At 44.7% G+C, this 13,459-nt stretch overlaps 1 protein-coding gene across 1 annotated transcript in view; it reads right to left on the bottom strand.

Moving 5' to 3' along the window:
- The window catches only part of LOC309372174 (uncharacterized protein), a gene marked incomplete at its 3' end in the record, with an annotated part of 317,646 nt that overhangs the window by 236,087 nt on the left and 68,100 nt on the right, over window positions 1-13,459 (bottom strand). The window lies entirely within an intron of this gene.

Here is a 13,459-nt window from a genome sequence, read left to right as displayed (position 1 = left end):
TGCATCTGCCAAACCGAGCAGAGTATTGATCTCTCAAACTGCATTTCATTTGGGTTGAAAAACAATATGTCTCGCATTGGCTTTGAAACCAGAATGAGCAACCATGAGCCATAGCAACCCACAGCTTCTGAAATCTCAAAGCAACTAACTTGCACTCAGCAGGGAACGGTGTAACAACCAAAGGGAAAAAAGTGCAAGGATGTGGGGTGATGTAAAGAAATAGCACCGATAAGCTGATTGTAGCAGAAGTTGCTCAGCATCACAAACTCCCTGCTTTTGGCAAAATGGGCTTGTCGTACCTGGCCAGAGCAGCAGGCACAGTGCTCCCAGCACAAACCATAGTATTTGGCACCTACACTAGCTGGTCAGAAACATGGTACGAATGCAATCGATCACATGGACAAATGGTAATGAGGTGTAGACCTAAAAATACGCCGTAACTGACAATAGGCTCATCCACACTTCCCCTTGTCCTATGTCTTCTTCCATTTGTCCTTTGCTTTCTAGGCACAACATAACACAAAATGAGAGAAACAACCATCACACAACACTGACATGGTTGTTGCTGCTGTCTAATAACAGGGAACATTCCTCAGAACCAGGAAAATATACTAAACATGCCGCTCTCATTTCACAGAAACTGCTTAGAAGGTACCTGCACATTTTGTGTCATCGCTTCCTTTCTAGGAGGACTAGAGACTTACTTGATAATAAGTTCAGTGTCTGGAGAAGGTGCCCAGGGGCACCACTAGAAGCCTCCATGGGTGCTGGGTTCCAGGCCCCTGGCTAAGCATTATGTGCAAAGTCAGCCAATGAGTTCTGTGTGTATGAACACACCTTCCTCATCACCTATGAGGAAACCTCCTTGATGGACCTCAGAAGACTTTAAAATCCTGCCTTCAAACCCAAACTCCTAAGTATGTTAAACGAAAACCAATTTAATAGAAGTGTTTGCTTGTTGAGCCATTATCAAAGTGCGGTTATTCCTGACTGAAGCCTTATTCAAATGTATCGGATATGTTCAGGACATGTCAGGACTATTGAAATATTTACATTGGTAATGAACCTGATTGGTATGCAAACTCAGATTTAACATAGTTTAATATAGTACCTTCTCTCTGCTGCTTTTCATCATTTTCTTGCAGCTCTTCTCTAGACAAGTCAAGACCACGAGAGAATAGGGGCTGACCTTGTGAACAAAGCAACAAAGGTTTATAGTATTCCACTTTTGGGGGGCAATGAAGTCAACTTGTCTATCTGCACTACAACTGACTCTAATATTGAAATAATAGTAGCCCAGAGAGATAAAGTTTTTGCTGTGGTGCACCACAGCTGTTGGGTTTAACAGTCCTAACACAGTCTGCTGGGCATATGTGGAAGCATATGCCTGTGTAGGTGAGGCAGCTTTTGAAGCAGATGTTCTCTTAAGATGAGGCTTATCACATGGGAAGCATTTTGTGCCATCACAGAAGTGATCCTCCAAAATAGGGTATTTTCATAGTGTAGATAGCTGTATATGTCAGACCTCATTCACAAACATCCTTAAGTAGCAAGCACAAAGCAATGTTAAGATTCAGGCATTTTTCAAAAGAGAGTGCTGAAAAGTCTGGTTTCTCTAATGCTCAAAAAGAGTGCGTATTCCTGTAATAGAGGGATTATCCATACTTATCTTTCCTCCGTACTTTCCAGATGAAGTCCGCACTTTAAAACTCTGTGCTTGAGCACCCCCCACTTCAGAGCTTTCCTTGTGAAAACCTGCTCCTTAAAACTGAATTGGAGAAAACAGCAATCTGCAGAAAACCTGAATTGCCATTTGCTCCAATTCAGCTTTAAAAAGCAGGTTTTCATAGGGAAAGCTCCAGAGCCAGGAGGATGATGCTTGGACACAGAGCTTTAGAGCATGGACCTCTGCCTGGAAAGGTAAAGGTAAAGGTACCCCTGCCCGTACGGGCCAGTCTTGCCAGACTCTGGGGTTGTGCGCCCATCTCACTCAAGAGGCCAGGGGCCAGCGCTGTCCGAAGACACTTCCGGGTCACGTGGCCAGCGTGACAAAGCTGCATCTGGCGAGCCAGAGCCGCACACGGAAACGCCGTTTACCTTCCCGCTGGTAAGCGGTCCCTATTTATCTACTTGCACCCGGGGGTGCTTTCGAACTGCTAGGTTGGCAGGCGCTGGGACCGAGCAACGGGAGCGCACCCAGCCGCGGGGATTCGAACCGCCGACCTTTCGATCGGCAAGCCCTAGGCGCTGAGGCTTTTACCCACAGCGCCACCCGCGTCCCTCTCTGCCTGGAAAGAGTGGGGCAAAATGTAAGTGTGGATAAGCCCTTGCTGGAATCTGGCTTCTTCGTACCACATTTAAACCCAGAGCCTATTTAAAACCATATAAATATGCAAACTGGTCTGCAGTTCATGTCAGTGCTTTCTGGACATTGCTTACTGTCCCGTTGCTACTTTGAGTTTGGACAGTTCAAGGAATGTTCCTGCTGAATCCATTCAAACTCACTTTTTAGGAAAGCTTCTGGCTTAAGGCCCCTGTTTGTCTTTTTCCAACAAGCATTTGAAAGCCCCTCAATGCAGCAGTGGGATAATAAACAGTTGTTCAAGAGAGAATATTGGAAGAAACTACAGCTCAGTCAACATATTAAAATGGATTTTTAATGGCCGCCGGGTTTAAATTTGGCACAAAGAAGACAATAAAACACAAATACAGGGATGGGTGCTCCTTGTCAAGTGTTACAGACTCTAGACATTAAGCCCTCCATCAGGGAAAATCACCAGATTCTAGCATCCATTAGTATCAGCTACCCTGGAATTATTATGTTTCTTTTGAATAAGGCAATAAAGCTGAGAAATTAGATCCTTTTTTTGTGAAGTGGAAAGCACTCTTTTAAAATAATGTTGGCACTCTGTGTATGTCAAGCTGCTAATTACCGACATGGCCACAAGTGAAAATCCTGTGTTTATGGGAGTGATGCCTCCAGCAGTTTATTTTGCAAAGAAGCATCTTTAATTAGGCCTGAGTACCACTTGATTCATTTTATTTGTCTAGCCTGCTGAAACGAAATGGATGCTAGGACTGGATGAACCCAGGTGCTCCAGCAAAATAAAACACTGGCAAAATGATGTTAACTGAGATAGGCTTCACAAACCACTTTTATGCCTCCCCTCTACACACTGCTCACCAAGAATGGGAAACCAGTGGCCCTCCAAGCCTCTCTGTCTGGCCCTAGGATTCATACTGTGCTTTTGCCTGGCTAGTATGTCCTTTTGAACTGTGTTAAGGATTCTTGCATCCTTGCTCTACCCTTAGGGTAACACATGAATAGGGCTAGTGGTGGCAGCCAATTTCCAGAATTAAAGACCGACTGACAACACATGTGTCTGTCTGCTCAGAACTAGGTCCTATTTTCAGTGGGTCTACTAACTTCGAAAGCACGTCAAAGTGCAAGTAGATAAATAGGTACCGCTCCAGCGGGAAGGTAAATGGTATTTCCGTGCACTGCTCTGGTTCGCCAGAAGTGGCTTAGTCATGCTGGCCACATGACCCAGAAGCTGTACTCCGGCTCCCTCGGCCACTAAAGCGAGATGAGTGCCGCAACCCCAGAGTCGGTCACAACTGGACCTAATGGTCAGGGGTCCCTTTACCTACTAACTATTGCGTAAATGGATATAGGATTGCAGTCTCAGTTTTTCCTTCACTCTTCCCCCTGGTGTATGTTAACTCATCTGTTCAGGGCTTGTAATCTTTCTGCTTGGGATAACCAAGCTATCCCAAGCTCACCGTACACCAGTGTGGTCATTTCTGTATGTTGCAGAATACCAAGGTCTAACTAAGGCTGGTCTTCTAGTTTCTGAGATTTTTGGCTGATACATGTGAAACACTTGCAGTTCAAGTGTTCTTAAAATCAGGGGCAAATTAGCTTGGATGGCTTTTTATCCCACTTGATTCTACGGAAACACATCCAATCACATTCTTTCCAACAAGCACCAGGCACTCCAATGCAAGGACTCCCTAACTGCTTTCCTTGTATTGTGAAGTTATTCAGCTGCAAATTGACATTCCATAGCAGTCATTCAATTGCCTTCCTATAGCTGTAATTATCTCATAGGTTGTCACTGGTTGCTTATTTGCCGTCTGCTGTAATTACCTAATAGACACTCGTGGAAGTGGAGTTATTACAGATGGGGAAAGAGGGCTGCCAGCTGCTGCCCCAGAGAGGGGGTCTGTTGCTTTTAACAAATCTGGAACCGACACAATGTGCAGCAGCTGCTTCTAGAATTCACCAAGAGCTCAGTTGCTCCAGTTGCTGGTCTCCCATTTAACCCTAGCTACAGCCATTGTCTTTCCCTTCGAAGCTGGATGCTCAAAGTGGGTGAGGCTGGTTTAAGAAGCCAAGTCAAATGCCACTGAGGTCTCCCAGTCACCAGTGTTTCCTTCCATATAATAGCAGATACCTGGAGAGCCGTTCACTTGGTCCCTTCTTATGGGTGGGTTCTTCTGCTTCAGAATCTTCTAGTTTTCCTGATGCATCTTCCTTTTGCTTGGGCAATCCCACTTTCAGCGAGCTTTTCTTCCACATTGTCTACAAATGGCATTTGGTCCCAGATTCCCTTGGGGGGGGGTTCTCCTCCTCCTCCTCCTCCTCCAAGACTTGATTGCTTGTATCCAAGCCTTTGCCAGCTGCTGAGCCAACCCTGTGCAAAGTTGTACCTGGAAGACTACTGCTGTCATAAAATAGCCCTTCTAGAGCTGGGAATTTTAGGGAAACACCCATTTCTGCTTCAACATTCTGTACTCTAAATATAACATTGCTTTATGTAAAATGGCAACCAGGAGAACATTTTCTGTTGTGGCATCCTTATAATGGAATCACCTCACCACTGAGCTTTGGCAGGCATCAACCCTGATGACATTTTCATGCTTATTAAAAGGGCACTTATGCGCCGAGGCTTGTATTGGTGCTTAATTCCAGTAAATTATGTTAATTTTGAACCCTACTTGGTTTATCAGCTACATTTTATTTTTTATTCTGATTTTTAAGTTTTAACATGGTTTCACGAATTTCTTGAGTAAAGGGAAGTTTTCCTTCTGCACATATGCTTTCCCTCTACACATAACTGTGGCCTTATGGGAAGTCTTGCTATGGGAAGCATTGCTTCTTTTCTCTTGCATTCTGGGAAGTCTCGCTTATAATCTTCTCTCTGTTTCTGCACACACTGTACGAACCTGCTCCAAACACCAAGACATTCCCTCATCGCTCAGTTCACCTCAAGTTCATGGTGACTTGTACTCCATGCATAGCTGACCACATCTATAGAACTTGATTATTATATTCTTTCATGTTATGATCAATCATTAGTAATCGTCTGTGTTATATTAATCTTTAGTTATAATTAATTAGGAGGTTTCATGCTTGTCTAGTCCCAACCTCGTTTCCCAGCCTTTAATCTACCAGTGATAAATGTTCACATGTAATTCCCACCCCTCACATGTAATTCCCGCCTTGCATTTGCATTAACCAATAGGCAATGAGTTTCTTTGTGTTTGTAACAACCAATCAGCCACAAGGACACCTGTGGCAATGCTTTGTGATATTCAATAAAAGAGAGTTCCCGGGACTTCCCGGCAGACGCCTCTCACATGACACCTACTACTCATCTCCCGTGATTTTCATTCCTACATCTGGTGACCCCGGACGTGCCAGATCCCTTACGCAGCCTAGCACCTGTACTTCACTCGACTGGAACAATCTCAGCGCGCTTACTTCGTGAGTATGGGGGGCGATTTGACAAAATTGCAGAAAGAACATGCCAGGGAATTGTTTTCTCTAGTTAGACAGCGAGTTGTGGGTGTTAATGTTTCCTTAAAAGAAATTGAACAGCTCCTTGGTGAGATTGCTTGCCAATGTCCCTCCTACCCCGAAAGGGGGTCCCTTGAGGTGGGGACTTGGCAAAAGATCGGGAAGACCCTTTTTGCAGAACCGAGGGCTTCAATTCATTGTCTGCTCACCTGGCAGAAATGTGCAGCTGCCGTTGCTAAATTAGGACCCCAGGCGTCTCCTTCGGCCCCTGCCCTTCTGGCTGTTGCAGACAATCCCCCCCTCCTTATCCTAAGCTTTTGCCTCCATTGCAGCCTTGCCAACCCCTCCCTACACCTCAGCCCACAAACCCATCCACCCCTCCCCTTCCTCCTTTGCCTGCTTTGCCTGCCACAACCCCTGTGTGCTCTCCTACAGGAGCTGTGCGCACCTCACTTTCTCTGGCTAGGCAGAAAGGAATTCTGTCCTTAGAGGAGGAATCTGTGTGGGCTGGGGAATTGCCTTCTGCTTTCCCTATTAGCTCTTTTGTTAATATTAAACAACAACATTCAGAGCCCTACCATCAATTTATAGATAGATTGAAAGAAGCAGTCACCAGGCAGGTTGATAATACTACAGCCCAGAATGAACTGATGGAAAAATTGCCTTTTGAAAATGCAAACACCTACTGTAAGAAGGCTTTGCAGTCAATCATTAACCGTCCTAAATACGATCCGGCTCAGAGGATTCAATCCTGTGCGGAATTTGGCAGCCAGAGCCATGCCATGTCCTTGCTTGCCAGAGCCAATCCAAATTTGGCAGCCAACCAAATGCTTTTAAATGCTGCTCAATATGTAGTTTTTGAAAGTGAATTTAAGCATAGCGCAGTAGCCCTGTCCTGTTGGATGCCCTTACTGTGTTTACTAATGGAGCCCCCTCCAGGGGGGTCATTGCATGGCTACAAAATGATAAATGGCACAGCCTCTACATTCTTCCACAGAAGTTTGCCCAGCATTCTGAGCTGGCAGCTGCTGTTAAAGTTTTGCATCATTTCTCCATGCAGCCAATTCCATGACCCCATACGTGGCTTCCTTTAATGTTACTTGTGCCCGTATGGTGAACTGCACAAAAACCAACAGTGTAAAAATGGGCAAGGATAACTTCAATTGTTCTGATTATGTAAATATTTCATATATATATATAAATACACAGAGCTGCCTGACGGCTGGTTTTGGTCGTGTCCAGGCTTCACGTTTAATTACATTCCTGCAAACATCAGCCATGGCACACCCTGCTGCTTAAGCCGTATGTCTATTATTTTACCCAAGAAGCATCATTTATCCCGCTCTCGATATCGACGTGCTGTAGAATTAAATAATGATTGTGATGATGCTGTCTCTCTCCCTAGCAGATCTGAATATATTTCTCTAGCTGTCTCTCTTTTAGGAGTTCCTGGATTGGCTGTCCGGAATAGCAGAAATATTAACTCTTTAGCTTGCTCCGCAGCAAAGGCTCTGAACTTTACATCACAAGCCCTTCATCTTTTGAATAAGGAGCAGAGTGAACTCCAGCATGGCGTCTTGCAGAACCGCGCTGCTATCGATTATCTATTGATGCTCCATCACTACGGATGCGAACAAGTGGAAAACATGTGCTGCTTTAATATCACTGACAACTCTAAGGCTATTCAAAAACAAATCTCTCATTTGCAAAATCTCACACATCACATCAAACAGGATGTTGGTTTTCCTGCTTTCTGGGATTCTTTCACCCAGTGGCTTACCGCTTGGCTGCCGAACCTTACTTGGCTTCGTAATCTCTTTCAATATGCTATTGTCATAATTTGCATCTTGATCTTACTATGCTGCTTCCTCCAATGCATTCCTGGCCTCATAAGTCTTTTCTCTCGGCTTCTCTCTCCCCCTCAGCCACCCAATAAAATCCTCGCCGCTTATTTTGCAAAATGGCAACACCAACAGTAAACCAAAGGGGAGATATGGGCAGATTTATTTCGAGCATGCGTTGGCAAACCACGTATCTCGTAGTATCTTCTGTCCCATCCTCCCTGGCGAACTTATTTTGGGCATTTGCTGGCACACCACTAATCCCGAAATATTTTTGCCTTATTTACCCAGTACGCCTCGCAAAAAAGAAAAGAAAGGGGGAGATAAAGGGAAGTTTTCCTTCTGCACATATGCTTTCCCTCTACACATAACTGTGGCCTTATGGGAAGTCTTGCTATGGGAAGCATTGCTTCTTTTCTCTTGCATTCTGGGAAGTCTCGCTTATAATCTTCTCTCTGTTTCTGCACACACTGTACGAACCTGCTCCAAACACCAAGACATTCCCTCATCGCTCAGTTCACCTCAAGTTCATGGTGACTTGTACTCCATGCATAGCTGACCACATCTATAGAACTTGATTATTATATTCTTTCATGTTATGATCAATCATTAGTAATCGTCTGTGTTATATTAATCTTTAGTTATAATTAATTAGGAGGTTTCATGCTTGTTTAGTCCCAACCTCGTTTCCCAGCCTTTAATCTACCAGTGATAAATGTTCACATGTAATTCCCACCCCTCACATGTAATTCCCGCCTTGCATTTGCATTAACCAATAGGCAATGAGTTTCTTTGTGTTTGTAACAACCAATCAGCCACAAGGACACCTGTGGCAATGCTTTGTGATATTCAATAAAAGAGAGTTCCCGGGACTTCCCGGCAGACGCCTCTCACATGACACCTACTACTCGTCTCCCGTGATTTTCATTCCTACACTTGAGACTCACCATCTTGAGACTTAAGGCCTGTGGGGGAGGAGGGCAAGTGGTTCTCCAGATGGTGTTAGACTCCTCCTTCCATCAGCCCCAGGCAGCATGGCCAATGATCAGTGATGATAGGCACAGTGTCCCCATTATGCGGCCCGGCCGCCGAGACCACATAACACCGGTCTTGAAAGACCTACATTGGCTCCCAGTATGTTTCCGAGCACAATTCAAAGTGTTGGTGTTGACCTTTAAAGCCCTAAACGGCCTCGGCCCAGTATACCTGAAGGAGCGTCTCCACCCCCATCGTTCTGCCCGGACGCTGAGGTCCAGTGCCGAGGGCCTTCTGGCGGTTCCCTCATTGCGAGAAGCAAAGCTACAGGGAACCAGGCAGAGGGCCTTTTCGGTAGTGGCGCCCGCCCTGTGGAACGCCCTCCCATCAGATGTCAAAACGATAAACAACTACTTGACATTCAGAAAACATCTTAAGGCAGCCCTGTTCAGGGAAGTTTTTAATGTATGATATTTTAGTATTTCCTGGTTTCTATGGAAGCCGCCCAGAGTGGCTGGGGGGGCCCAGCCAGATGGGCGGGGTATAAATAATAAATTATTATTATTATTATTATCCATGATGTAAGTCAAGTTCTCCTCATTTCTGTACTGGTACTTACATAGGTAAACATGGAAGCCTGCTGTCCCTAGTAGGTAGTATAGACATTAGTTGCTAGAGATTTCCCTTACAGCAGACACTTTGCCCTTCTTCACCTTTTGCATGCTCTCTTGCTCTCTCTGATGGCAAAGCTTTTCTCTGATGAGTGACAATGGTGCACTCAACATACAGGGACAAGCAGGACAGGGAAATCCAACCATCACTATCTTTAGTGGCTGAATAAGGATGAAGCCACTAAAGGCAGAGGGAGGCTTGATCATATGCACTCCATTTAAAAGAGGGTAACGTGGATCGTTTTAAGAATTTAAAGTGATTAAATCGTTTAGATTTGTAACTTTTCCTGATGTTTTTATTTACAAGGACTAGGGTGGCAGATGGTATGGTAGAAACTGAATTGAGAAAAGGGAAGGTAGAATGACTGGGAATCAGAAAATAGTATCCAAAAGTTACAGCAGAAGACAGAAAAATTATAGTGAAGTTCCTCCATCTCCTAAACACGTTTTGTGATTTTAGCAGCTATGAACAGTGACCAAATGGTTTTTTATTGGATTTCCATTCTATATTTAACTTTAGTGAGCTTCCCTGATATGTGCATATTGAAGGGCAGGGGGAAAATCTAGTAAAATAAAACAAATAAATGAATGGCAATCAATTTTCAGAGAATGCACATAATTTTCTTCAGTGCTTCATTGAACCAGAGTGAAATACTTTGATCACCCGAACTGTTAAACCGCCTGTTATAGCCTCTGCCTGTTTCCCAAGAGTCAGCCATTCCAACTCAGTTAAAGGAGATCTTCCTTCTCTGAGTGTATCAAAAACAGGCAAACACACACATTTCTGATCCTTTAAAACCCAGTGCTTTGTTATACTGAGACTTTTCAATAATGTATGAAAAGAAAACCATTTCATGGATAATAAAGCAGGACTGGCAAGGAAAAAAACCTCCACAAAAAAACCTTTGAGCTGAGCAACTCACTGTGAAAGGAGAATCAATGTAGCGTTGACAAACCTCTCAGGCCTGCATTGATCCAGGCCCAAATCTCTCTCTAGCGCTTAGAGGAAATAACACTCCAGATTAAGAAAGGGTTTTTTCCCTTTTATTGTAGATTTTAGGAAGTTGCCTTCCTCTCCCAGAGGAAGACTCTAGGGAGGACTCAGACTGTGTTGCAGGGCAGAAACTGGGTTACTAGATGTTCTGATTTAGAGAGGCTAATTTGCAGGCCGGGTGTTTTTTTTGTGTGTGCACTTTAGGGGCTTTGTTGTATATGCTCCAACTACCCTGCAAATGCCGGGATCGTCATGAAAACCCTTAAGCCATCACAGCTTCTCACTTTTTCAAACAGTGTCCTGAATTGCCAAGGGGCCTTCTCTTCCTGTTTGTTGCTATTATTAGTTTCTACTGATTTATTGATTTGCTTGTATGGGATATTTTGTTTTTCTAATGTTTGTTGTGTTTTTATATATGCTGTAAGTCACCCAGAGTGGCTGGGGAAACCCAGCCAGATTGGTGGGATATAAATTGTTGTTGTTGTTGTTCAGTACAGCGTTTCACATGTTTCTGGAAATTCAGTATGTGTCCCTTTAACACATTTCTTAGATCTATGCCCCTCGCTCCCTTCCCCCACTCAATATGGCGTCACTTCCTGTTTTACATATATAAGCTCCAGGTCACTTGAATGCCCCTAAAAAAAGTTTTCCACTGTTTCCCCACTCCTTGGTCAGTCTATCTCCCAAAAAGACAGTGGAGAGTGGGAGAGTGAAGGGGGAGTGGCCTTTCCACCCATGGCTTCAAAGAGCGCTGAGGGGTCATGGGCGCTGAAGAGAGGCCTCATTTGGCTCCAGTAGTTGGGCCACTGCTTTTGGTCCCTGGGTCCCAGCCTCTGAGGTGGTGGCACAGCAGTGGCAGCAGGGGCGGAAGGAGACTGATATAGAATATGTCCCTATTTTCATCTGAGGAATGTGTGTGACTGAGGTGACCATGAGAGACTCTACTTCAATGCTGGGGGCCAACTCTGCAGTCCTTCAGTCTTCTTTATCTGGCCCTCAGGACTTTCCCCCTCAAGTCTCATTCCTCTCTGGACCTGCTCTGCCCCCTCAGGTGTTTTTTGCTTGGCCGAAAGCCTTGACCTGTGATAATGCCTCTTGCTTGCCCAAATGAAGAAGTGGAAGAGGGGGCGAAGAAGCCCCTGGCTTTTCTGTGCCTGGAATGTAGCGTACTGTACCAAAACCACCTCTATTGCTTCCTGCACCTTTGTCTCTGGTCCCTCAGAAGAATATCCATGACGGAACGCACCCTGAGGCTGAAAAGAAACCAAGCTATGTTGCTTGCCCTGCCACACAAGCAGCTTGTCAAATTAGAAGCAGAGAGCTGCTAAAGAGAGATCATTAAGTGAAGATATTAGTATGCAGCGTGTCTTCAGTATACTACAAACTCTCACAGTTGAAGTCTTGCAGTTTAACAGTTTGGAGTTAATTATGCATTGCATGCGAACATGTGAAATGAAATCTCAGCTGCCTGCTTCCTCACTGCAAAGCAGTAGGGGGGCAATTGCAAGGGAGTAGTCATGGGAACCAGAACAGTGGGAACTTCCAACCAAGTCCAGGTTGTCCTGCAGGACTCCTTTGTAGGGATATACTTGACCCCATGGCTATGGACAAAGCCCACATTTAAACTGGGCTGCCCTACATTCCCGGGATTTCAAAGGCGGAATTGATGTCCAGGAGGAATTTGTCCTGGATCTTAGACAAGTCAAAATTGTGGGGTGGGGTTGGGTTGTTTGTTTGTTTTTTGCGTTTTTGAAATATGGCAACCCTAATTTAAAGCATGCATCCCACCCCCAACCCAAGAATCATATAGTTTACCCTTCACATAACTACAATTCCCAGCACCCTTAACAAACTACAGCTCCTATGATCAGGGGTGGGGAGTGCGCTTCAAATGTATTGTGTGTACCCAGCCCCAAACAGTTTAAATACATGTTGCCTGCAAAGGTATGTAGTGCAGGGGCAGCCAGTGTCATTGGCCCCTGCTTCCATCATCCCCAGCTAACTGCAGGCCAGCAATATCTAGAGGACCACAGGTTCCCCACCCCTGCCATAGTATGTCTGTTTTAGTTCCACACAGCACTCACAAACTACCACAGGCACAGTCTAGGGATGGGGATTTACATGTCACTGAAAAAGACGACAGGAGTGGATACTAATTTGGATAAGCTGGTTGATAACTGTAGATGCAATTTTCTAAATTATTACAATTTAAATAAAAATGCATCTTGCAACTATTACTATATACCCCACCATTTCCCCTGTCCTTGTCCTTGTGAGGAAAACCTTAGCCAGGTGCCTGGGTGCCTGCTCATCCTGTTGTCCAGGTGCTAACTTCAAGAATCCTGCTCTTCCTACTTCTACCTTTAAACCAGACTTGCATCTGGAAGGCCTTCAAAAACAACCCTGTCCTCTGTAATGTAGGACACGTGGTCACCTTGCCTATCAAGTAAAAAAGAACTGGGCACCCCCAGTCAGTGTCACCCAACTGGAACAATACCGGGGAGGGGGAAAACTCAAGCTGGCTACCAGAAAAAGCAATGCATTGAGGTTTTGTAGCCATTGCTTATTATTTCAGGTTCACTTCTTTGCAGGTCACTCGTTCTTTTCACTATCTACACTCTTAAGAAACAAGTGACAGCTCAGTCAGTAGAGCATGAGATTCTTAATCTCAGGGTTATGAGTTTGAGCCCCATGTTGAGTTAAAGATTCTTGCATTGCAGAGGGGTGGACTAGATGACCCTTGTGGCCCCTTGCAACTCTACAAGTCTGTGATTCTGTGAAAGACACAGCTCATATGCAAGCCTGTTCCTCTCTCCCCTTCTTTCCAATTCCATAGAGACGAGATTTAGCACTGTTGTATCTTTTAAAGAGACTTGCAGTGTATTGCACTCAAGTTAAAATGAGAGTAGTGACTCAAATTTCCCTGATGGTACATAAAAGCCCCTAGAGAAGCCAGAAATCACGAGACTTGTCATTAAAATGTCAAGGACCCAACATTCACTTTTCTCAAAGGGTATAAAGCTTTGGAATGTTGCTGGGGAAAGTGCTGGGTCAATAGCAATATTCAGCTTTAAGCATCTCTCTCATCATGTCAGGAGGGATCATCAATATGGAATTTTTAGGAACATCCAAATGAGCAAGGTATTTGATTCCCAGTGGCTTCTTTTCGCAGATC

The sequence above is a fragment of the Podarcis melisellensis genome (assembly GCF_964234715.1).
Source record: "Podarcis melisellensis genome assembly, chromosome: 6".
In the NCBI taxonomy this organism is placed as follows: Eukaryota; Metazoa; Chordata; class Lepidosauria; order Squamata; family Lacertidae; genus Podarcis; species Podarcis melisellensis.
The sequence above is the reverse complement of the archived record's forward strand: the minus strand, read 5'-3'. Positions and strand labels throughout refer to the sequence as shown.